The 24,923-nt window shown below is 42.0% G+C and overlaps 1 protein-coding gene and 1 long non-coding RNA gene across 10 annotated transcripts in view; one reads left to right on the top strand and one right to left on the bottom strand.

Moving 5' to 3' along the window:
- Window positions 1–24,923, bottom strand: part of TAFA5 (TAFA chemokine like family member 5) — a 595,960-nt gene that overhangs the window by 419,767 nt on the left and 151,270 nt on the right. The window lies entirely within an intron of this gene.
- The window catches only part of LOC117875787, a 36,430-nt gene that overhangs the window by 2,512 nt on the left and 8,995 nt on the right, over window positions 1–24,923 (top strand). For 2 of the 4 annotated variants that reach the window (XR_004645356.1, XR_004645355.1), the window contains exon 2: window positions 1,623–1,753. The exons of the other annotated variants lie outside the window; for them this stretch is intronic. This is a non-coding gene — a long non-coding RNA (uncharacterized LOC117875787). The remainder of the gene's footprint in view (window positions 1–1,622; window positions 1,754–24,923) is intronic. 4 annotated transcript variants of the gene reach the window in all.

Below are 24,923 nucleotides of genomic sequence, written 5' to 3'. Positions count from 1 at the left end.
ATATTTTCTCAGGGATTTAGGGTGGATTGAGAATAAAGCTCATCCAATGATTTTTAAGGTAGAATTAAACTAAGAAAATAATCCTAACAATTAGTCAGTGGTGTTTTGATATCTTTTTGTTAAATGCTTAAAATGTAGCATGTAATAGGTGCTTCCATATATTTACAAGCCAGTGGAAAAAAAGATTTACTCCATTTTAAATTAGAGATAAAATGTTGGTGGGCAGCTGTCTCTTGTTGTTGATCCTGCTTGGGATACAGTCTGTTCTCTAAGCTTTTTGGTTCTTCAGTGACAAAGAGTGGAGAAACAATAAAAATATCTATCTTTTCATTTTTTTACTTCATAAAACTGCTATATCCCTATAAACCCATTTGCTGCCCTCATTTAAGATATTTGAAGATTGTAGTTTCACAGAAGCAACATTATAGTTAAATTTGAGATGTTCCATTTGTAAAACCTTTCATTCAGAACTGTACCTACAGATCTGAAATATACCACATCTGCTTTCAGTCCACAGTTTGTGGGGTTTTTTTAATGTATGAAGAAAATCCATGAATTTGAGTTGTAACAGTATGAATAAAATTGAAATAACTTGTGATTTTTAGTCATTGGATAAAAATAGCTCAGAAATGGTTTTTAAAATGCATCAAACTTGGAATGTATGAGATCCAGAATGAGCAATATGGTCCACATATTTGAAAATAATGGATTTGGAGATAAAAGTTTTGAAAAATCTTGTGCAATACATTTCTTTACTTATTGGCAAGTTTATGCAAGGACATACTCCAAGATGGTCAAAATCTCCTCTTAGTTGCACCTGTGTCAACCCACTGAACTCAATGAGCCTAATTCATCTTGCATTTACACTGGTTTAAACCAGTGTGACTATTTAGGGGCTACTCCTCATTTAGGGTCTAATCCAGAGCCTATTGAAGGTTGTAAAGAGACTCCCATGTACTTCAGTGAACTCTGGAGTATATCCTTACACTATTAAGAGATCAGAATTCAAACTCAGTGTACAACACTGTGAGAGCAAAATTTGAGAGCTCACATTGTAGAAAGCTATTCAGTCTCATAGCAACAAGAGTTTCCGTAGGAAATCCCATTTGGGAGGAAAGTGGTATCTGGCATGCTGTACTAAATATGGTTCAGCAAGTTTATATATTTTCTAAATATCTTGGACCTTTCAAGCAGAGTGAGTCCTACTCAAAAATAGCCCTGACCTTTCAACATGTCAGCTGCATAGAGGTATATAAAATTTTAAAGATAATGGTATAGCTAAATCCAATAACAATATTGCAAATGCCCAGTGTAGCCGTATATGAATAAATCCCCTTTTAGAAATTTCCCTATGGCGGCCTATCAAGGGCAGGGAGAAGGTGGAGGGCAAGATTTGGTGTGTCACCCCAATGGAACAGGCCATAAGACCGACTTCCAAGCCCCACAGATTCTGAGGGATATGCAGAGCTATCTGTGCAGATGTCCAAAGCCTCTGTTGTAGTTCTACCCCAGGTATCCCCCAGTAGCACAGATACAATGGAGCAATGTGTTCTGGGGATATGCCCAAGCTGTGGCTGCTACCAGGGACACTAACCTCAGCCTGTATTTTCTTTTCCAATTAGACTACAGAATTGATGGGGAGATGATGATGATGAATCCCAATCCCCTCCCCTACAAAGATGAGTGAAGGAGATAGTGTTGCAGAAACATCTCAACTGCACTTTTGTAGAAGTGAGAGATCCCCAAGCAGAAGGTACTCTCTAACCACAGAGCTGGTGGAGGTGGAAATGTTTCCCCCGGTTATTGTCAGGTAGCAATCCCAATGAGTATTTGAGGTGTGTGCTTATCCTGCTGCATGGAAGATAATAGGAGAACCATATAAAATTTCCAATTTTTCTTTTCCCTTTTTTTAAGAAACACAAAGGCCTTGTAAAAATTGTGTCCAGATGAGCTCATTGTTTTTCTCTTACATCCCATACAATTTGGTAGTGATCATCTCACTATAGTATTATAAAACCACTGTAAGAAACTCAGTAGCAAATATATATTTTTCTGTTTAATTCTGTAGTTCATAGACTATGAGTAAGGCTATGTTTTAGAGATGGGTATTTTTAGTAAAAGTCATGGGCAGTAAACAAAAATTCACGGCCTATGACCTGTCCATGACCTGTACTATACCCTGACTAAATCTTGGGTGCTTGTGGGTGTGCTGCAAGTGCTGGGGGAGGAGGGGTTGGCGGGGCTGGCAGCCTCCCTACCCAGCTTCTCGGAAGTGGTGACATGTCCCTCCCTAAGCTCCTAGCTCTATGTACTGCCAGCTCTGCAGCTCCCATTGGCCGGGAACAGTGGACAATGGGAGCTGTGGGAGAGGTGCCCTGGGCAGAGGCAACATGGATCTAGGAGCTGAGGGAGGGCGAGACATGTTGCCACTTCCGGGGAGCCCACCTAAGATAAGTGCTGCCCAGAGGTCTCATCCCCTCCCATGCCCCAGCCCCCCACCCTAAGCCCCCCACCATCTCCTGCTGCTGGGGGAGTGGGGGCCAGAGATTGTCCCAGCAGTGGCCAGTGCAACTGGCCCAGGGGATGCCTGAGCTGCTCAGACAGGCCCAGAGACAGCCATACCACCACTGCAGAAGTCACGGAGGTCATGGATTCCATGACAGACGCGCAGCCTTAACTATGAGGCTAGAAGGGACCACTGTGATTTTCTAGTCTGACCGCCTCCAAAAACACAGGCCCTAGGATTTTCCTGAACTAATTTCTATTTGAACTACAGTATGTCTTTTAGAAAAATACCCAGTCTTAATTTTGAAATTGCTAGTGATGGAGAATCTACCACAACCCTTGGTAAATTGTTCCAGAGATTAATTACTGTTTAAAATGTGTACTTTAGTTCCAGACTCTATTTGTCTTCAGCTTCCAGCCATTGGATCTTGTTATAGTTTTGAAGAGCAAATATTTTTCCCCCCTGGAGGTACTTATAGACTGTGATCAAGTCAGTCCTTAACCTTCTCTTTCTTAATTAGATATACTTAAGGAGCTCAAACACCAAGGCATGTTTTCTAATCCTTTAATCATTATCATGGCTCTTCTCTGAACCTTTCCCATTTACCAGCTATACCAGGGTGTAATGCCTAGTTAGTACATGTATGAAAGGAGCCCCATGTAGATTCTTTACAGATGTGTAGGTGGTACACCCTTAAGAGAAGTGAAAGAGATAACTTGAGCTTTGGTAGAATGGGCCCTTACTCCATGAAGAGGGGAAGTTCCTCTTTGTTCACATCAAAACAGGATGCAGCTCAAAATCCCATACAACAGTTTTTGTGAGGAGATTGCCTCCCCTTTCTTCTGCTCAGTGATGAAAATGCTTGGGGGTTTTCCTAAGGGAGGCCTTTGTCCTCTGCAGGTAAAACACCAGTGTTCTACTGGCATCCAAAGAATGAAGCTTCTTGTCTTCTCTAGTAGTGTGAAGTTTAAGATGGAAAATGGGAAGATGTGTGGGTTAATTCAAAGTGAAATCAGAAATATACTAAGGTGAATGTGGGCTGCAAACTCAAAGGCATCTTATATTTATGGAACATAATGTATGGAGGGGATGCCATGCTGTCTAGTGGAGGTAATTGCTATCAGGAAATCTACCGTTATGGAAAGATGTAGAAGAGAGCATGAAGCTAACAGCTCAAATGGTGGATTCATAAGCTCTGACAGTACCAGATTAAGGTCCCAATTCAGTGAAGCAGTTGATACTGGAAGAAAGGTTCTGAGAAGGTCTTTCAAAAACCTCATAGGCATAGGATGGGTGAATGAGCAATTTTCTATTGGAGGATGAAAGGCATTAATCGCTGCCAAATATACACACAGTGTGCTGATAGATAAACCAGATGTCTTTAATGCTAACAGACGCTCCAGGATAATAGGGAAGTCTGCCTCCCCTGGATGGTGCTAGCATGATGGTGCTAGCATCAGATAGAGAACCACTTCCATTTGGCTGTATAATATTTACTTACAAAGAATTTCCTGCTGTTATTGTGGATGGACTGGATCTCCTGAGCATGACTTCTGTACATTAGTCATCCATCCAAATACCAAGCTGTGAGATGGAAAAGCACTGGGTTGATGGATGGTCACTCTCTTATCCTGGGTCAGAAGATTTGGCAGCAGTCATAAATGTGTGGCTTAGGGGGCAGGGAGGGGTCAACTGGAGGATGGAGGTGAACTAAAACGAACTTGGCCACCAAGGCACCACTAGAATTAGTGTCATTTTATCTTGCTTCATCTTGGGTGGGAATGCAAACATTAGTGGTTCCAACCACTGCACCAAGAATGTGTCCTCTTGACCTGCATATGAGCAGAAAGCTAGATACTTGTTTATTTGTGATGCCAAGAAGTTCCACTGTCAGAAGATGCTCAGTATCACTGAGTTGTGGAGTTCCCAGTCGTGGTCTCTGTGGAAGTGTCTGCTGAGATTGTCCGATGAGCTGTTTGTTATCCCTGGAAGGTTAAAGCAGGTTAAAGCCTAATCAGATGCACCAATTCTAGAGTATGACCACTTCTATGCTAAGAGGGGTGGACCTCATACCCCTCTACTTGTTTATGTTGTCATGTTGTCCAACATGACCAGAACATGTAGATTGTGTATGAAAGGAAAAATCTTATTGCAAACTTTGTATTCTCTTCAAATTTGAAGGAGGTTGATACGTAGTCTGGATTCTTGATGGGTCCAAGAGCCCTGAGCCACGTTGTTGTCCAGGTGTCCCTGTTCCATCCCCCAGGGTAGGTATCTGTAATTACTGTAGTTGAGGCAAAACAAAGGGAACTCTTATAACACATGGGTTTTCCCACCAGGTGAGAGCTGTCAGGATGGTCTAGGGAATTGAGACTCCTTTGCCTAGAGAATCTCAATTTGGGATATAGACTGTCTTTAACCAATTCCTGAAGACATTAAGATGTCCAGGCATGACTAAGCTGTTGTCTGAGTGCTCAGGCAAAGTTGGGTGTTGAGGTCCGTGAGGAATCTGCCCTGAGGTAAGAAAGCTCTGGCTGAAGGAGAATCCAGAGTTGCTCCAATAAAATCTATAATTTGGGGTGGGGGGTGGATTAAAGTGGACTTTTCTAGGTTTACCTGGAATCCTAAAAATTACAGGAGGCTGAGGAGGGTGAGAATTCTCTATTGGACTTCCCAAGATGACCTCCATGTAAGCAGGCAGTCGTCAAGGTGAGGAAATAGGCTGCCATGGCAACAGAACTACGTTGCTACTATGAAGAGCACCTTTGTGAAAACACTTGTGGCCCTTGAGAGATCGAAAGGGAGAACTCTATCGTGGTAATGATTTAGGCCCACCATGAAGTTCAGGAATTTCTTGTGCACTGGGTGAATGTCTGTGAAAGTAGGAATCTTTCAAATCAAGAGCTGCATACCAGTCACCTGTTTGGTGACTTCAACTGGTGTACAGGGGGTCAAAGGATTCAGGAGTGGTTTGGGCCTTGTGGAGAGTTCCATGAGGTGTCTTCAGAGCCAGAACTCACAGGATTGCTGCATTTGAGAAGGGTAGGCACAACAGATCTCTCACTTAGAAGGAAAGTGAGACTCCCTGAGACAATACAAGTGGAAGTAGTAGATGGCTAAACAGAAAGACCATGGGGTAGGACACACAGGAATTGAAGTCTAGGATCTTAGGCATACTAAATGCCAGGACAGGGAAGAGGGGAAGGCTCTTTAGCCCCCAAAACACTATTAACTAACTAATTAGTTTTAGTGTCTAGGTTTAAAGGGGGGGGGAAATCAATTTTCATAGCAGGAAATCAATGCTAGCAAAGCTGTGAACACTGAGGAGATCCATCTCGGACCAGAGTGGTTGAAAGGAACTGGAAGTGTAGTTGGTCTGCAGCGCATTGAGATGCACATTGCAAATGTGGACCAACAGACGTTGCTGTTGAAGAATCTTCTGGTCTCAAGTACATGGATTGCTTGTGCACGCACAGGGAACACCCAGCAGGGTCACTACTTAAAGAAGAACTGTGGTATTTTGTAATTTAAAAAAGTGTTTCAGTTCTTTGAAATTACTGCAGGGCCATTTTAAGATCCCCCTACTCATACCTGTAATCAAACCCTTAATTTCAGTTGTGTTGAATGTCTTTTGTGGGACAATAGATTTGGGGATTTAATTCCTTTTTGTTCAATATAGTCCAAATTCGTGCGTAGTATAATGCAGTTATAGCAGGGCTGGCTTTACCCCATATGCACTTACGCATCTGGAATCCACTGCTTTCTTGGAACCATACCAATTAGAGCTCATAAAAGATCTTTTCTTAGGTTATCTAGGCCAAACCTTTTGCCTGTCTCTGATCGTTCCCACCTGAACTTTATTTAGTTTACTTCTGTGTTACTCAGTTGATGGATTGGTTAGGATGGAATAATCTCCGAAATAACTGATGTCAGGTCTACCAGTTGGGACAGAGGTGGCATGTGGAGGGGTCACCCCTCCCCAGATTTCTGCTAGGGTTTATATGCCCTGCCCTTAACCCTGCTGCATACCATCAAACCTGTTAAACTGTCCCCATTCCCCGCTCCCCATCAACAGTTATACATCATCTCTGAGTTGGGATGTCCTTGACATTCAGTTTAACAGTTTACTTTGCTCAGCTTCATCCTGTTACTCCTATTTATACTTTCATCATGGTTACACCCATCACATACTTCTGTATGAGCATTAGATTATCTTTTCCCACCTTTTATTGTAATCTGGCCAATTTGGATATCATAGTGTAAAAAATAGTATAAAAAATGGAGAGAGAGAGAGAGAGTGTGTGTGTGTGTGAAAATTCTTCTAATTACCCTGCATAAATTAATTCCTCTCCCCCTTAAGTGATTTTTGTTTCTGTCCTCAGATTCCCTTACAATTTTTAAACATCCGTCTGCTACTGAGATACTCAGAACAGTATAGGGTGATCTAAATATTGGGCCAGATCTCCAGCTAGTGAATACCGGGGGTGAGGGGGGAGGGGAGATGAGGGGAATGGATCAGCATTCCCCGTCAGTACCTGGCCCAAGTCGGGGAAGCTAATGATCCAACCAGCAGACCAAATTCGGTGATGAATCCTAGACATGTGCCGCCTGAGGCACATTGCGTGTATGCTAAGATGAAGAAGAATATCCAGGTAGTTTCACTGAAAAAATACCTTAAAGAAGCTCTGACAGATTTCCCTGATCTATGACATGATATACATGCATCTACCATGTCAGATTACAAGTTCACATCTGTTTCACCATTCTATGTCTTTTTAACAATTTTCTTTCTCTGTGGCTTCCTAAACATTGCTCCCTTTCTCCCTTCACTTCACTTACTTAAGTGGGTGCTACATTAATAAGCTCTATGTTATTTCCTGACAGTCTAGACCACTTGTATTTATTTGTTCTTGCAAAGTACAGATTCTTAAAAGGGATTCTGTATCTCATATTCTAGAATAGTCAATATAATCAATATAATCAACTTCTCCTTTATTAATGGGCCAACTTTTTATCTAGTGTTAATTCTTTCTGAGACATTTGTAAAATCTCTTCTTATTCTTCTTACTCCTTTTGGATAGCATAAACTCATTGTGCTGTTTTGCTGCTCTTCTCTTGTCCCTACAATATTTAACTGACTTTCTATTCTGGGTTAAATCTCATTCCTTTTCTTTATTTATAGAGAAAGAACTGTGCCAGTAGTTTTTTGTCAGGTGGACTGTTGCCCACTAGGATCTCATTTGACTTTTTCACATATAACAGCCATCAGTTGGTAATAATTTTTGTCCACTATTGATTTAGGATGTATTTGAGCTGGCTAAGATTAGGTAAAAGGGTCTATAGCCCAGAATGAGCCCTTGAGCCATGTATTAAATTACAAAGCAATGAGCAAGGGGACATGACCAAGATGCCAGGCAAACTTACGATGATGTTGCAGTAGAACTACACTACCATATGCCTTCCTCTTCTATGCTGTAACCATAGAACACCTTCCACCCAGCCACCTCCCTTACAGTTATTCAAATCCTTAATTCTTCACTTCTGTCATGTTGCCTATTTGTTTTTATTATTATTATGTAATATTTTTAAGCGTATTCTATAAAAAATCACCTACCCTTTCCATTAGGTACTCTGCAACCCACTTAAAAACACAGTTATAAAAATGTATTACTAGGCCTTATGCCTAATAGACATATCTAATAACTTAGCAGCTGAAGACATACTTAGATATTTACAGTCTCCCACAGGAGTCCTCCACATCCCTCCCAACTAGGGGAAACAAATGGGCCTCGCAGAATGCAGTGAAGGTTGGTGAACTAGGAATACTTCAGACTGCGAGGGGATGGGGAGTGAACTGCACAGCTAATGGGCCCGCACAGACCATACCCACCAACTGTCCCATCTCTTATAAATGGGGCTCCAGCTTAGGCCACCCTCTGATTTTAAGGTGGCACTATGACATAGGAAGAGATGCAATATTTAAGGGAAGCCACCTAGCCCCTTTAGGGCTTTATACATCAACAGCACAAACACCTTACATTTTAGACAATACTTAAAAGGCAGCTGGTTCTGATCCAAAAGCATTGGTGTCATATCCCAGAAAGATGAACCCTGTAACCAGTGAGTCTATAGGTAGCAAGCTGCTCCTTGACTCTGGAACTCATTCCTCTGTGCCTTGTACACCAGATGGCAGATTTGTTAACTTTTGGGGCATGCCAAAAAATCATTTTCCACTCAAGCTTTTAATTTATGGGCTAGGTACCAAAACCATAGAATGGCTCCCTGTAGATACCTATGTACATTTGAAGAAATAAAAAAATATTAATTTGACAGAACCATCCAAATGGGTGCATCCCTTACTGAGTAATTTTTGATATTACAGTGGCCTTTTGTACTTCCTCTCCCCTCCCCCCGCCCTTTTTTTTTGTTTGTTTGTTTATGACCCTCACTTGTGTCATAGGATGGGTGATCTCTTACATCCGGGAGGAGCCTAGTGAAGCCAAAGCGGGGCTGTGAGGCTGCAAGACATTGCCCAGGTGGCTCCAGTTGCAAGATCCGGGCCTAGTTTGAGATTGTATTCAGGGTAGAAAATCATTACCAATCAGCTGTTCAGGTAAGAGGCCATGGTTGAGATTTTCAGGGCTGACTAAGGGGAGTTAGCCACACAAATCCCATTTGAAATTAAAGGAAGTTGAGTGGGTAAATCTAGCTAGCTTTGAAAAATCTCAACCCATATCTTTACTGGTACACAGCACTCCTTTGGGGTGCTCAAAATAATAAAAGTGTCGTCAACTAAGCAATCAGAAGTGTAAAAAATAAATCCAATGCTAGGTCTAATTAGTCAAAGAAAAAAAATTGTTTCCACCATTTCAACTGACTTGTCTGCATAAGTTAAGATAGATCTTTTTAAGGCGTCTCCAGAATTAAAATATAATGGTTTAATTTGTATTAGTCCAACATGTGATGAGAATTCCATCACACCAAAACTATTACTGATTAAAATGGTATTTGAAACTAAGTTATAACCTGTGTTACTAACAGAAGAAATTAAGAAATCTAAATTTGGGGCATACATATTTATCAACATCATTTCTTGTTGATGCACCTGGCCTGAATGCTGGCATCCTCTTATAGTACAGTTTGGTAACAACAGCAAGTGGACAGAAATATTGGCCATTTATCCCAGAAAAAATGAGTACTTTGTGTCTGAAGACAGAGGTCCCTGGGGAATGCCATGCAGAATAAGCAATGAGTAAAAGTAAGAGATGGCAAAGTTTTAAGGTGCCAGCAGTGCCTACTGATAGACATACAATAAAGCAGCACAGCATAGGAAAGGTCTGAGGGTAGATAGGGAAAGTAAAGTGGAGAAAGCAGGAAAAGCACGGTTCCACATAAGGATGCTCCTTGTATGCCCCAACATGCCACAGGATGGTAAAACTGTGATGAATAAACTGGAGGGTCTGTGACTAAAACCTCGTGGCTATGTTCAAACCACTGACTCCTCTGCACGCCGCAAGGGTTGATGATGAGGGACAGCCATCTGGTCCCTATAGATTCTTTTGACTCCTTCCCTCAGCTCTTCATACTCTGCTGTGTGGGAAAGGGGGCTGTTGCACAAATATGGCATACCTACCATGAACCCCAGATGCACTGCCACAGTCCTACTGCAATTGAGGTGTGCTGTGCACAGCTGCAGATGTGGGAGTGGCTGTCCTAGTAAAATGTGAAGCATGCTGGATGGTATTAATGCTGGGTGAGGAAATCTCTTATACAAATCCCTTAGGAACAGTCAAAAAATAGATCCCAAACAATGCTCCCCCGCACTCTTCCGCCACCAAAAAACAGTTTAAAATTTTTGGATTCTCAGTGCCGTGACCTCTGAGGGGTGGGCGCCGGACCTGGTGGCTCCGCCCACGTTGGTGTTAGGGGAGGTTTGACCTTCAGCGGGGCTGTGGGGTATCCCACCGCCTCGCTACAAGCTAAAAGTAGACCCAAAAATTAACAATAATTGAAATTTAACAAAGAAAAAAGACTTGATTTACCACTGTGTTACTCCAGGTTTATTCCTATGCAATTTCACGAGTTTCAGAAGTGCTACACCTGCATAAAACTGGAGTAATACAGCAGTAAATGGGCCCCAGAAGTTTTAAAATGTTACGTTACTGTTGGGCCTAGGTTCAGGACTTCATTCTATTTCACAATCTTAAGTAAGAAAAGGAGGGAGTGGTTTTCAAGTATCTCATTTTAAAATGCAAATTTATTTGTAATTCTGTAATATAAAACATTATATTATACATGAATGGCTTGTAAAATGTAATCTATCTTTGGGATATTAAAAAAAGTAAAGCACTAATCCAGTCTCACTGGCTAAATATTACCAAGTAGTATGAGACTTCTTTTGTTAAGCAGGAGAAAATAGATTACTATAAAATAATCTGGGGGTCAATTCGGGACTCTGTGCTATGAGGAATTAATTAAATGAAGGCCCATACACGTATATTTGTAGTGGGGGTAATGTCAGAATTTGAAGGTTAGCATCACTACACACACACACACTCTCTCTCTCTCTCCCTCCCTCCCCCTTCGCAATCACCCTTTCCCCCACATACGGTTTGTTTTTGTATGTATCACAGTACCAGCACAGTGAGAGATAAATCACTAGAGTTAATGAAGATCCATCGTCCTCATACATTTAGTTTTGGATTTTACAGTTCTACCAGGAGCATTTTTTATGCATGCATACACTATTTTAAAACAGCAAACTTTAATTAGAACAAGAAATGAAGCATCTAACAAACAACAACAAAAGCCAGTTACTGAAATGGTAATGCCCACCACAGGCAGAGCAATATTGTGTGTATTAAGCCACATCCTGCATTGATGAGCAGCGCACGGAAGGAATCAACACCAGTGAAAGTTCCACAAGGCATTCTCGTTCGGTCAGTCACTTTATCGGTGTTGAAGCATATCCCAAAATAAAGGCTAAGACACCCCTTAACATGGTGCAACATGCTGAGATTGCTCAACTCTAAATAGGGTAGAATCATGGCCCCACTTTTATTCCACTCTTTTTGGAAGTCTAGTATCATACTATTCAACCTAGACTCTCTGGATATTTGTACTCAACAGCAGAGATTGTGGCTGGTCTCTGAGCAAGGGAGAGGAAGCTTCTTGAGTCCTCTTCACCTCACTTGCATACCCATTCAGGGACAGACACAGAATGCCACACAGAGTCTGTTAGCATTTCTGTTTTGTGAGCCATTGCAAAATGATTTTCATATTTCCCAATAATAGTAATATTATACTTTGAATGGTTTTATACAAAAGACAATTTAAATAAATATTAAAGTATGCAAATAATACATCATAGTTTTCATGCATCCGTTGCAGCATGTGGATTAGATTATTAATTTTATTTTTGCAAGTACACCATATTTTTATGTAAATATTTCATGTGAGCTTCAGCCTAAATAATTTGTTGATTAAGATACCTTTAGAGCTCCAAGTTATAGCCTATTGTCTGAATGATCCATAGATAATGGGGTTATCGAGAGATTTTTAAACTGTATATTTTAAATCTACGCCACAGTGCTTTGAGGATGTGTCAAGGCTCAATGTATTCCTTACCCAGCTCAAAAGCATCTTGGAAACACCTCAGGCCATTGAGATTTATCCATTTAAAAATAGCTGTTACAATCTGAATGGAAGATCTATAAATGATTCAATTGAAATCACTTCTGAAAGTGCAAAAGGAAATGAAACAAAATAAATTATGTTCAGATAATATTAGGGATCTAACAACCTACAAAGCTGAACATTTAGAAGTAAGATTTGCATAGTCTTTCCTTATATAATCTGTGTGTGTGTTGCAAGAGGCTGGGGATAGTGTGTATAAACTCTTTCTGATTTTAAGGATGGTTTTTGTGATCACTTTATTTTAATAAAATACACACTCACATGTATACCTAGTACAAATGAAACTAGGAGAAGGCTCTCGCTTTCTTTTTGGAAAGGGACTAACTATTCACATACTGTCTCAAAAGAACAACAGACAGTACAAATTATCTGTCTAGTTATTGCCTTTTAGTAATACTCAACCTGTATTAAGTAAAAACTAATCTGTAGTGCCAAGAAAAGTGAGATCCATGAACAACTTTGGTTTGTTACCATGAGGAAACGAGAGGAAAATATCATTTCACAAAATATTAATGGAACACCAGGGAATTCTTTAAAAAAGAGAAAACAGCAATTAAACTGTTATCAGTAATGGCAATTTACTCCTAGCATTTAGAGAAGAGGAAATGCCAAAAATCATCTAACCACTATCAATTTTCTGTTCCAGCTGAAGAAAGAGGATATTTTAAATATTAAAATGTAATTGCCAAGATTTTAAATATCAACCACCTTTTAGATTGTTTTCTATTTTTTCCCGTAGACATCATGCAAAAAAGTTGTTTCTCTCTCTCTCTCTCTCTCTCTTTCTTTCTCTCATTCTCACCCTCCACATACACACACACTTTCCTTATCATTAGATCTTTAAATCTGACATTTATCTGGGATTTCACTTTTCTTTTGCTCTGATTTTATCTTTCAAGAATACAGAAAAGTTACTGAAGTGGGTGCATATGTCAGGTAGTAAACTGAAATATTAGATAGTATTAGCATGGCTATGATTAATTGCACATCGAAGACTATTGCCTGAGAGTTAAGGTTAGTCAGGAGATTAGCAAGGGAGAAGTTGTTTGATGTAAGAATGTACGACTGGCATCAAACTGAAACCATAGGAACCAAGGTGCTTATCGACAATATTGTCCTATCAGAGTAAGAGGATGAGATCAGTATTTGAGCCCTTGACCCTCCTACTATGAAAAATTATTGCAATGTACTTTGCCATAAGGAAATTGTTCTCATCCTTTTGATAAATATCTGATGTATTTTCTCTGCTGCTTCTCACATAAAGATGGCACCAAGAAGTCATCTGAATCTGATACAGCAGCCATCAAAATAATAATATATATGTAAAATTCTGAGTGGGATTAATTTTTTCCTTGTGCGGATGAAATTTATGCTCAAAACTTAGAAACAGAAGTTTACATTTGCATTTCTTTGTGGCGGTTCTCTCTCCTGATTGGCTGATTATCTGAGCTGAATTTTGTAGACAGGTGCTCTGGTAAACTCCTTGTTCAAACTATATTAATATTCTGTTTATATCACTATCTATTTGTGTGTACGAATACAATGTTATCAAAGAGGATTACCCTGCCACAAAATGTGAAATATCTACCATCTTTGAAGAAGATAAAAATAACCAGGGAAGATACATTATTGTTGGTTTGACTGTTTTTGTGGTGTTTTCTGTTGTTTTACCATTAAATATATTCCCTGAGGGGAAAAAAAATTTCCCCACAGGAGGATTAAATTATTACATAGTAAAAAGAAAAAATGATTACCTAGAAAGTTGGCAGGAGAAGGATAGATCCTGTGAGTTTTATATTTTTTTAAATTACTGTTTTCGAGTAGAAGTTTAGTAGTGAGTACATAATTATTGTTAATTGTGTTTCCTACATAACTGATTTAAGATTCAAATTATCTTAGACTTTTGTAGGGCTTTCTATACATCTCTGCATCAAAACTATTGCCGAAATTGCATCTTCTGTAATGTAGATACCAAATTAGTTGACAGACAGTAAAAAAGATGGCTTGATTGAGCCTTTAGGGTCAGCCCTGGCTATAGGGTAGCACTTACATTTTCCCCCAAGAGCAACCTGAGAAAGTGAATGTGAAACTTCTCTGGAAAGTGCATTCCTTCCTTGCTTTTTTATTACTCCCTACCCCACCCTCCCCTCCCGTGAAAGTAAGTTACTGCAGACTTGAACATGTGTAACTTAATTTCTTCTTGCACTTGACCAGCTACTCTATCCAGAGTACATGGCGGGGCAGGGGCTATCATACTTTCACTCTCCACTTCTCTCCACCCACTTGCTGAAGATGGGTGTGTCTAGAAAGCAGGGGTTATGTTCCACACTAGATCTGGACCCAAAGATACCAGTAGATCAAACAAGGACTAGGGGGACCTTTTCCCCCTTATTCCCCTGCTCAGCCAAGGAAACCAAAAATCTACCCCATAGAGATAATTACCGGTATATCATCAGTCTGGGAGGATATATCCAGTGAATTCCATAGGGGTCCGTGTTAGGAACAATACTATTAAATAAATAATTTTATTAATGATCTCTAGGATTCACTTAAATGCACATTTGCACAAAATACTAAATATAAGGGATTTCAAAGGAAGTCCACAGATGATTGCAATTGCAGAATAACCTGGAGGATGTAGAGAGATGGGTGCACTTAAAGAGAATGAGATTTAATTTAGATAAAAGTGTACCATTGTATACTTGTGGGCTAGCGGGGGAAAATACCCAGTAAAAAATATGTACAAGGTGAGAGTATGCTGCTTTAACAGTAGCAACAGGAATAGACTTGAATAACAAACTGGATGAAAGCTCACTATAAGGGGAGTGCATGACTGGTTTGGAAAACGTTCCAAGAGAGTAGTTATCAGTAGCTCACAGTCAAGCTGCAAGGGGCTACCAAGTGCGGTCCCACAGGGATCAGTTCTGGGTCTGGTTCTGTTCAATATCTTCATCAATGAGTTAGATAATGGCATATACAGTACACTTATAAAGTTTGTGGACTATACCAAGCTGGGAGGGGTTGCAAGTGCTTTGGAGGATAGGATTAAAATTCAAAATGACTTGGACAAACTGGAGAAATGGTTTGATTAGGGTGACCAGACAGCAAATGTGAAAAATCGGGACAGGGGTGGGGTTAATAGGAGCCTATATAAGAAAAAGACTCAAAAATCGGGACTGTCCCTATAAAATCGGGACATCTGGCCATCCTAGGTTTGAACTAAATAGGATGAAATTCAATAAGGACAAATGCAAACTATTTCACTTAGGAAGGCACAATCGGTTGTACACATACAAAATGGGCAATGACTGCCTAGGAAGGAGTACTGCAGAAAGGGATTTGGGGGTCAGTGCATCACAAGCTAAGTATGACTCAATGAATAATACTGTTGCAAAAAAAATCAAACATCATTATGGGATGCATTCACAGGATTGTTGTAAGCAAGACACGAGAAGTAATTCTCATGCTCTATTCCATGCTGATTAGGTCTCAACTGGAGTATAGTGTCCAGTTCTGCACCACATTTCAGGAAAGATGTGCACAAATTGGAGAAAATCTAGAGAAGAGCAACAAAAATGATTAAAGGTCTAGAAAACATGTGCTATGAGGGAATACTGGAAAAAATGGGTTTGTTTAGTCTGGAGAAGAGAAGACAGAAGGGACATAACAATTTTCAAGTACATAAAAGGTGGCTACAAGGAGGGGGGAGAAAAAATGTTCTCCTTAACCTCTGAGGCTAGGACAAGAAGAAACAGGCTTAAATTGCAGCAAGGATGGTTTAGGTTGGACATTAGGAAAAACTTCTTAACTGTCAGGGTGGTTAAGCACTGGAATAAATTCCCTAGGGAGGTTGTCAAATCTCCATCGTTGGAGATTTTTAAGAGCAGGTTAGCCAAACACCTGTTAGGGTTGGTCTAGATAATACTTAGTCCTGCCATGAGGGCAGGGGACTGGACTAGATGCCCTCTCGAGATTCCTTCCTGTGCTACAATTCTATGATTCCAATATGTGCACCCGCAAACAAACAAATACCATTTTGGGATGCAGATGGTAAGGGGCCAAATTTATCCCGGTATTACTCCACTGAATTCAACGACGTAGCCTCTGAGCTAGCACAACCACCCATTGGAACTGCCTGAGCCAGCATACCTACCCTGTTCGAATCACCTCTTCCATCTTCTCTCTTCCCCGGGGGGCTAGCAGCAGCAAAAAGACTCTGGGCTGTTTGGGTACAGTCAGGTCAGTAACTGCCTTCTGTTTATTTGGCTGGGAGGACAGAATTTATAAGCTTTCCACTCTGCATCCCACCTCAGCCTCCCTTATTTCCCCAGCTTTCCAAGGATTCAAAGCTCTTCTCACACAGCAATGTTTTTGTCTGGGATTCTTGGGTTTCTCCACACCCTTCCAAATTCCTTACTTCCCTAAGTTTAGCTGCTGCCATTGGTTTGTACTACTTCCTAAGAGACTAAGGGCTGGTCCACACTAACCCCCCAGTTCAAACTAAGATACGCAACTTCAGCTACGTGAATAACGTAGCTGAATTCGAAGTACCTTAGTTCGAACTTAAAGGTACTTACCAAAGGTCCACACACGGCAGGCAGGCTCCCCCGTCGACTCCGCCTACTCCTCTCGCAGAGCAGGAGTACCGGCGTCGACAGCGAGCACTTCCAGGATCGATCCCAGAAGATCAGTTGCTTACCGCCCAACCCGGAGGTAAGTATAGACGTACCCTCAGCTACAATACTTTGACTAACACAGTTTCTCACCCTCAGAGGCCTTTTGCAGTTTGTTGATTTTCAGTCAAATCAGGATCCAGATTTTTCGTGAATCACTCCACTCCACCAAGAGTGTTCCTCAGTGATGGATTTCAAAATGTCTTTTTCATTCTTCATATATTTCCCCAAAACTCAATGTTTTTACCCCAGTGACAAGAGAACCTCCTGTGGCTTTAGTCTCTGGTGTCTTCCCATGCTGATTTTAGATTGTCCTGGCCTTTCCTGTTGACTTGCATGAAAATGCAGCTTCCTTTGTGTTGGTTTCCCAATATTTAATTTACATTAAAGGCAGGGAGATAACTAGATTCCCTACATTTGGTTACAGCCTTTAAAGCATAATATCAGTAAGTATTCATAATTCCATTAACACATTCATTTCACAATATTAGTGACCAATATGTCACTAGCTTTCATTCGATCCCTTATAAGACAGTTTTTGGATAAGCACCATGAAAACCATGTGTTAGGTGTAGTGAATTTGTGAGGCCTGAAAGGAGTTGCTGATACATATTAGTGAACCAGCAGTTGGCCTCTTCATCACAATCCCCACCCCAGCACATCTACTCTACCCCTTTTTAGCTCAAGGTATGCTATGACACATACTATGTTTATGTTTATTTTTTAGAATGTTTACTCCAAAATGATAAATAATATGAAAGATTATATGTAAACATATAGTAGAGAAGTATTTGAGTATGTCATTTTGTAAGAAGTTTGCTTATCACTTTTCTGGTGTCATGACCCATTATTGGTCAAGGGACTGTATCCTGCCCTTGCTGGGAGACAAATGTAAAGATCTTTTCCTTATCTAGCTGCTGTGTCCTTATGACAATGATAAAGGTTTACAAATAATTCAGAGTTAAGAGGCAGAAAAACAGAGGGGCTTGTAATCGCAGAGCAAGAACTCACAGCATAAAACTAAAAATGGAAAAAAAATGTAGGCGAGACATTTGAACAAACTGTTTAGTTGTGCAGGCAATTAGGCAATGGAACGATTTGCCTAAGAAGGTAGCAGAGGCAATGTAATGAGAAGTGTTTAAAAGTAGGGTAGATATAACATTGGGGAGACAAATACAGATGTAAATCCTCTTCCATGTTTTGAATTAGATGACCCAGGAGGTCTTCTCCATTCAAATCTGTGACTGTGGAACTAATTTTCCTTTGCTTTGGAAATTGCTCTTGAACTCATATCTGTTTACACCTATTCTGAATACTAAAGCCAAAGTGCACACCAAAAGGCAGTTTAACCTAATTCTGTCATTATAAAAAAAAGATTTATTTGCAAGCAGCTATGAAAAACTTCCAGAAATAAAGGTTTACTTAGAGAGATGCACATGGTTACAAAATGGATTGCATTACTTTCTAAGTGCTTATATGGACCCCATCACAAAAAAAGAGTGCTTCACAAACATTAATGAATACAGTCTCACAACACCCATGTGGTAGAGATGTATTATTAGCTAATACACAGAGATATTAAGTGACTTGTCCAAAGTCACACTGCAAGACTGTGGCATAGCCAAGACCCAAATCCCTGAGTGTCAGTACACTGCCTTACCTGCACCTCTATTCTTCTTCTCCTAAAAAAAAAAAAAGATTTTAAAATAGGCTCCAGATGAAGAATCCCCACTCTCATCTCTTTGTGTAATGTGAATGCCTGCTGTGCTGAAGATCAGACTGCTGACTTAATGACTGAGAAAAAATCTTTGTTAACCTATTCAGTTCTAAGCCTCTTTGTGATAGCCCAATGTGGCAACACTAATTGTAGGGCCACAGGTCATTGAAACAATGGCACCTGAAATGGGACACACCTAGTACTGAATATGGGGGCAGCAAGGGAGGAGCTTGTTGTTCGTCATACACAGAAGATGAGGATGCACCTATGTGCTTATGTCCCATTGGGGCTCTGAATGATTTCTGATATCAAGATATTTTTCTCCCACTGGCACATTTTTAAATTCTACAGAAAAATGCCCTATTGCATGTACTATGATGTACCTCCTGATTTTTGTCTTTACAGCAAGAGGCTGGTTGTTTGCCCTTCTTGACTTGTTAAGAATAACGGTGTAATTTAATGAGGGACAAACTAAGCTCTCAGTTAAACTGAGAGAACTGAGAGTTTGTAATCAGTAGGTTTACCTTTGTATTTCAGACAGCAGAATTTGGCTCATAAACTGAAATTTATCATCATGCAGACATATATTAACCGGAAAGCATTAAATGATCCAGAATAGTGCTTATATATAATGGATACATTTTCAGTCCTTAACAGAGCCAACAATTTAATGAACCTAGAGATTTGATGAAATGATAACAATTCCTCGGAGCACAGAGATTTTTAACAAATAATCCTTCTGGGAAAAAAAACCCACATGCATTGCTCAAGAGGCAGGAGTTGTAGAAACTTCATCTCATTACTAGAACTTTGTAGTTACATGAAATCATTTAGATTTCAAAGAAACAATAAAAAGTGTAATTAGTAAATAAGTGCAAGTTTAGATCAGCAAGATATGTTCTTTTAGTGACACACCACTGAGAGTACAAATATATAAATCTACAAAATGGCCACAAAATTAGTGCATTTCTATAAGTAACCCAATAGTGTGAGGGGGGAGCTGAAGAGGGGAGGGTTAAGACATGAACTTGCAGTATAATTTAAATTTGGAAAGAGAAAGCAATTAAGCTCTTCAACTTAGAAGGTTATAACTATGGTACATGAGAGACAACAAGCTATTACAGACATTTCAATAATTAAACATTAATAAGTAGTGATGTTAATAGTATTGCAACTTTCATTCAGGGACTTCAAAGCACTTTATAAACTTACAAGGTCAAATGCCGCTCACAGATATGCAATTCTGCGAGCTCCCACTGGAGTTGTGTCCATGTATCTAAGGTCCGAATTTGATCACAAAAAGTATGGTACATACATAATATTTTCAATATATATGTTAAACTGAGGCACCAAAAGGGTCAGTAAGTTACCTAAAGTCATACAGTGAGTCATTGGGAGAGCTAGGAATAGAACTCTGGTGTCCTACTTCTCAGTCCCAGCTCCCTTGCTCCAGGTACTAGATATCACTTCATTATCTTTAGTTTTAACTTTAAGCGAAGAAGTCCCATTGAAGAAAATGCTTACTCTCAATACTACTCACATGCTTATAGTTAAAAACTCATGTTTAAATGCTTTGCTGGATTGGGGAAGAGGAGGTTACTCACCCTGTGCAGTAACTGACGTTCTTCAAGATGAGTGTCCCTGTGGGTGCTCCACTACAGGTGTTGGTGCGTCCCTGCGCCTTCGCCCGGAGATTTTTGCAGCAGTACTCATAGCGGCCACGCATGCTCAGAATCTGCCCCCCCCCCCCCCGCTGTGACTCTAGGGTAATAGAATGCATGCGTGGCCGGTCTCCTCAGTTCCTTCTCTACCACGGAGGCCCCCCAACTCCGAAGTAGAGGGGAGGAGGGTGGGTAGTGGAGCACCCACAGGGACACTCATCTCGAAGAACGTCAGTTACTGCACAGGGTGAGTAACCTCCTCTTCTTCTTCGAGAGATGTCCCTGTGGGTGCTCCACTACAGGTGACTTAAAAGCAGTGTATCTTAAGGAGGTAGGGACTTCGGATCTGGTAGGAACGCCGTCGAGAGTACCGCCCTGCCCAAGCGTATGTCAGATAAAGGGCCTTGAATAAGGGCATAGTGTTTAACAAAAGTATGGTCAGATGACCAGGTGGCTGCTTTACAAATGTCAGCCAAGGGAACTTTGCGTAAGAACGCGATGGAGGCAGCCAGAGATCTAGTGGAGTGTGTTCTAATGCCATCTGGAGGTGCAACCCCTTTCATCTGATAGCACAGTCGGATACACTGGGAGATCCAGTTCGAGAGTCTCTGGGTAGAAATAGGCATGCCCTTGGAGCGCTCTGCAACAGAGACAAAAAGTCTAGAAGAGGTTCTAAAGGGTTTGGTTCTATCCAAGTAGAATGACAAGGCTCTGCGAACATCTAGTGTATGCATTGAGGCTTCAAAGGAGTTTGCATGTGGTTTCAGGAAAAAAGTCGGGAGGTGTATGGGTTCATTAATATGGAATGATGAGTGTACCTTTGGAAGAAATTTGGGATGCAATCTGAGGGTAACCTTGTCTTTAAAAAATATCGTATATGGTGGATGAGCCATGAGAGCTGCTATTTCTCCTGCCCGTCTGGCAGAAGTAATTGCCACTAGAAATGCTGTTTTCATGGAGAGGTGTAAAAGGGAGCACGTGGCTAGGGGTTCGAAGGGTTGCTGAGTTAGGGCAGACAGTACCAGATGAAGGTCCCAGGGGGTGGTCGGTTGCTTAATGTCTGGATATAAGGTTTGTAGGCCCTTGAGGAAACGCTTCGTAGTAGCGTGAGCAAAGACAGACGTATCATCAATTTTGTCGTGGAAAGTCGTAATAGCAGCTAAATGGACCCTGATGGAGCTGAAAGAAAGGCCGGATCGCTTAAGGCCCAAGAGATAGTCCAATATAAACGGAAGAGGTACCGAGGTAGGAGAAAGATGTTTGGCAGAACACCAATGTGTGAATCGTTTCCACTTTTGAAGATAGGTCTTGCGAGTAGAGAGCGTTCTGCTATGTAGGAGTACCTCCTGAACTTGTTCGGAGCAATCTAATTCGCGTTGGGAGAACCACGTAGGAACCAGGCCTTGAGGTGAAGCATGGACAGGTTGGGGTGGAGAAAACGACCGTGCTGCTGAGATAGAAGGTTCGGAATAAGCGGCAGGGAGATTGGTGGTTGGATTGACATTCTGGTGAGGAAGGGAAACCATGGTTGTCTGGGCCACGATGGGGCAATGAGGATCACCTTGGCTCGATCCGTTCGTATTTTTATCAGAACCCTGTTGAGAACTGGTATCGGGGGAAACGCATAGAATAGGTTTCGGTGCCATGAGATCATGAATGCGTCCCCCAGGGAATGTTTGCCCAGTCCTGCTCTGGAGCAGAAATTGAGACATTTCTTGTTCTTTGCAGTTGCAAAGAGGTCTATTGTTGGGTAACCCCAGATGCTGAATACCTCGTGAATGGTTTTGTCGTCTATCTCCCACTCGTGGTCCCATTGGAAGCGTCTGCTCAGTTCGTCCGCTGTGGTGTTCATGATCCCGGGAAGATAAGCAGCTGATACCCGGATGTTGTTCACAATGCACCAATTCCAGAGCTTCATAGCCTCTGTGCACAGTGAATGGGAACGAGCTCCGCCCTGCCTGTTTACGTAAAACATGCAAGCAATGTTGTCCGTCATTATGCGTACGTGATGATGTTTGATTAGTGGCAGGAAGTGACGGCACACGTTGCGAATGGCTCGAAGTTCTAGTACATTTATGTGCAGGGAGGTCTCGGTTGGTGACCATAGTCCCTGTACTGTGTGATGAGACATATGTGCACCCCACCCTGTCATAGATGCATCGGTGGTCAGAATGCGTGATGGAGCCTGTTGAAGAAACGGGACTCCAGAACAAAGGTTGGAGTGGACGGTCCACCAACGTAGGGAGTCTTTGACTGGAGTAGGCAGGGAGAGAGTCTTGTTTAAAGAATGCATATTCGGTTTGTAAACCGTTGCCAGCCACGTTTGGAAGCACCTCATGTGTAGGCGTGCATTCTGGACGACAAAAGTGCACGAGGCCATGTGACCTAGAAGTTGCAGGCAGTCTCGGGCAGTTACCTGAGGGCTGTTGCGAATAGTTGTGGTCAGTTGTTTTATGGAATTGTAGCGATCGGGTGGGAGCGATGCTAGCCCGGTCCGAGAGTCGAGGTCTGCGCCTATGAACTGAAGGTGCTGGGTGGGGCGTAATGTGGATTTGTCTCTGTTTATTTGTAGGCCGAGAGAAAGAAAGCACTCGACTGTGAGTCGTGTGAACCGGAGCGCCTCGTCGAATGTTGAAGCTTTGAGGAGGCAATCGTCGAGGTACGGAAATATTATTACCCCTTGTCTCCTGAGGTGAGCAGTGACTACAGCTAGAAGTTTGGAAAAAGCACGGGGGGCTGTAGATAGTCCGAAGGGGAGTACCCTGTATTGAAAATGTGTGGAACCAAGGGTAAATCGGAGGAAACGTCTGTGGGCCGGATATATAGTGACGTGGAAATAGGCATCTTGTAGGTCGAGGGCAGAAAACCAGTCGCCCTGCTCCAGCGCTGGGATTATGGTATTGAGGGTCACCATCTTGAACTTTTGCTTTTTGATGAATCTGTTGAGCCGCCTGAGATCGAGGATTGGTCGCCATCCCCCATTTTTCTTCTCCGTTAAGAAATAATGGGAGTAAAAACCCTTCCCTCTGTATCGCTCTGGCACGATTTCTACTGCTCCCAGATGAAGGAGATGTTGCACTTCTTGGAGGAGTAGCTGCTCGTGAGAAGGGTCCCTGAAGAGGGACGGGGAGGGTGGGTGGGTGGGAGGTAAGGAGAGGAAGGGGATGACGTATCCAATTGTAACTACCTCTAAGATCCACTTGTCGGAGGTAATCTTCCTCCATTGTTGGAAAAAAGGTCGTAGGCGGTGTCCAAAGATTGGTGTGCCGGCTGAAGTGAGGGCATTGCTTTCTAAACCCTCGACCAAGTTTTCAAATCTGCCTATTAGCTGGTGGGGGTTGAGGCGCCCCTGTAGAGTTTGGGCGACGTCGCTGGAATCTTGGTCGTGGACGTTGCGGCTGTTGCTGTTCCTGCGGTCTATGGGAAGGTTGTGTAAATGCGGGATAACGTGGCCGGTGGTATGGTTGGTATCGATATTGCCGTCTTCTTGCCGTAGGTGTCTGGAGACCTAAAGACCGGAGGGTTGTTCTGGAGTCTTTCATTGAATGAAGCACTTCATTCGTGTTAGAAGCAAAGAGTTTGTCACCGTCGAAGGGAAGATCTTCAATTGTGTTCTGAACTTCGCGAGGAAAAAAGGAAGAGGAGAGCCATGAGCCCCGTCGCATGACTATCGCCGTAGCGGTAGATCTTGCCGCTGTGTTGGCTACATCGAGGGCTGCTTGGAGAGCGGTGCGTGAAATGGCTTGGCCCTCAGAAACTATAGCTCTGAACTGTTGTTTTCTTTGTTCTGGAATGTCATCAATAAAGTCCATTAACTTATTATAGTTTTTATGGTCGTATTTTGCCAGGACTGCAGTATAATTAGCTATGCGAAATTGGAGGGTGGAGGATGCATAGACCTTGCGACCAAACAGGTCCAGTCGTTTGCTATCCTTGTTAGGTGGGGCAGAACGAGAATACTGTTGTCTAGCCCTCTGGTTCGCAGCGTCTACTACCAATGAGTTTGGTGCTGGGTGGGTAAAAAGAAATTCAGAGTCCTTTGGAGAAATAAAATACTTCTCGTCCGCTTGCTTGCAGGTAGGTAGGCTTGTCGCTGGAGTCTGCCAGATGGACTTAGCGGGTTCTAAAAGGGCTGCGTTAATTGGAAGTGCCAACCGTCTCATTCGCGGTGCCGAACAGTGCCGTCACTGAGGCAGGCAACTGGAAGCCTGATGCCTCGGCACCGAAGCTTCTCGGCGGCGCTGAAGCCTCAGGCGGCTTTTGCGCTGTTCCGGAGGAGCCTGGCTCATGAAAATTGCTGAGGCGAGGAATCACAGGCAGAGAGATCGTTGATCTGCCTGGAGAAACTTTATGCCTCATAGTCTTGCTCGGTGAGGAAAGGTGCCCCTTTTTCGTAGACTTCTTGAGCTTTTTTGAGGGGGGGGGGGGCTGTGTCGGGTAGCGGAGCCGGCTTCAATGCCTGGGTCTGAAACTGACCCGATAGATTTTTGAAGCAGGAGCAGTTTGAGTTTAAGCTCCCTGTCTTTCCGTGCCCTGGAGCTGAGTTTACAGCAGTGGGCACATTTTTGGGGAATGTGAGCTTCCCCCAAACATTTTATACACTTTGAGTGCCCGTCCGATGACGGGATAGCTTCCTTACAAATAGCACAGCGCTTGAAACCGGTGGAGCC

This window comes from Trachemys scripta, chromosome 1, assembly GCF_013100865.1.
Source record: "Trachemys scripta elegans isolate TJP31775 chromosome 1, CAS_Tse_1.0, whole genome shotgun sequence".
In the NCBI taxonomy this organism is placed as follows: Eukaryota; Metazoa; Chordata; order Testudines; family Emydidae; genus Trachemys; species Trachemys scripta.
The sequence above is the reverse complement of the archived record's forward strand: the minus strand, read 5'-3'. Positions and strand labels throughout refer to the sequence as shown.